The following is a 1460-nucleotide window of genomic DNA, read 5'->3' as shown; positions in this document are numbered from 1 at the left end:
CTGTTCTTGCAGAGGACTCAAGGACTAAGTTCAGTTTCCAGCACCCACCCTGGACGGCCCACAACCACCCCAATTCCAGAAGGATCTGACTCCACAGGCACCAGCACACACATGCATAAACATAATTAAAATAAGAACAATTCTTTTAAAGAGAGTAAGAATGAGTAACTTAAGTCAGAGGCTTGAAGCCTGATGCCTGGCAGAGAATACAGTGAATTTCAGTTCCATGTTTCTTCGTCTCCATCTCCTCTGCCCCACTCCTACTTGACTTAAAGGGTGAGCTGACACAGAACACTGATACTACAACACGGTCAGGCGGTTAGCTTTCTAAGCATCTAAAGTTCATTCCTCCGTCTTCAGAGTGGGAACTGGGGTAGAAGTTATAACATTGAACAACATAAGAACTGAGAATGCATATATGTACAAAGGAAAATGGCCAAAAAATAGAGCTGAAAGATGAAAAATCTGGGCTTCACTGCTCTACCTGCCAGTTAACCTGAGCACCCTAGGCAAACAACCTCTGAAGTCTTGTGCATCTGAGAAACAAGGGAATAATGAAACATTTAACACCTATTCATGCACACTTACCACATTTGAGCTACTATGAAGCTAAGTTTTGAGACTCCAGTACTGGATAAATCAGGCATGGTCTTGACCTCAGGACTAGCTCAGTAGTACTCAATTCTGGCTGCACATTTAAGTATCTGGAGACTTCAAACAAATAAATAAATAACCCCAGATTAATTAAATCCCTAAGGATTAACCTCTGAGGGGTTGGGAGTATTTTTGTTGTAGTATGAACAGAAAACTGATGAACTCTTGAGTTTAGAAATCTACCCTTCTAGAGCTACTTTTAAAATGAGATTTATTCATTTCATTTTGAGAGTTTTTCTCATATGTATGTATGTGTACCACACAAGTGCTTGGTGCCCAGAACAGACAGCAGAGGGCTTTGGATCCCCTGAAAATGGAATTACAGATGATTGTGAGCCTCCATGTGGGTAGTGGGAATCAAATCCAGGTAATCTGCAAGACAGCCAGTATTCTTAACCACATATCTCTCCAGCCACCCTTCCTTGTATGGTTTGTTAAATATGCTTTTTTGCTTGTTCTTTTGTGATAGCTAGTCTAGGTTGTCAACTTGACTACATCTGAAATTAACTAAAACTCAAGTGGCTGGTTACACATGTGAGGAACTTTTTCTTAACTAAATCATTGGAAGTGGGAAGACTTACTTTTAATCCAGATCTTTTAAGGTGTGGAGATCCACCTTTAATCTGGGCCACATCTGCGGGCAGCTTATATAAAGGACATGGAAGAGGGAAGCTTGTTCTTTAACTACCACCCTCACTCTGCCTGGAAAGTCCATTCCTTCACTAGCACTGGAGCCTACATCTTTTTAGTCTAGAATATACTGAAGACCAGCTGAGATATCCAGCCCCGTGGACTGAATAACTATT

This window comes from Microtus ochrogaster, chromosome 1 (genome assembly GCF_000317375.1).
Source record: "Microtus ochrogaster isolate Prairie Vole_2 chromosome 1, MicOch1.0, whole genome shotgun sequence".
Lineage (NCBI taxonomy): Eukaryota > Metazoa > Chordata > Mammalia > Rodentia > Cricetidae > Microtus > Microtus ochrogaster.
Note: the sequence above shows the minus strand (reverse complement) of the source record.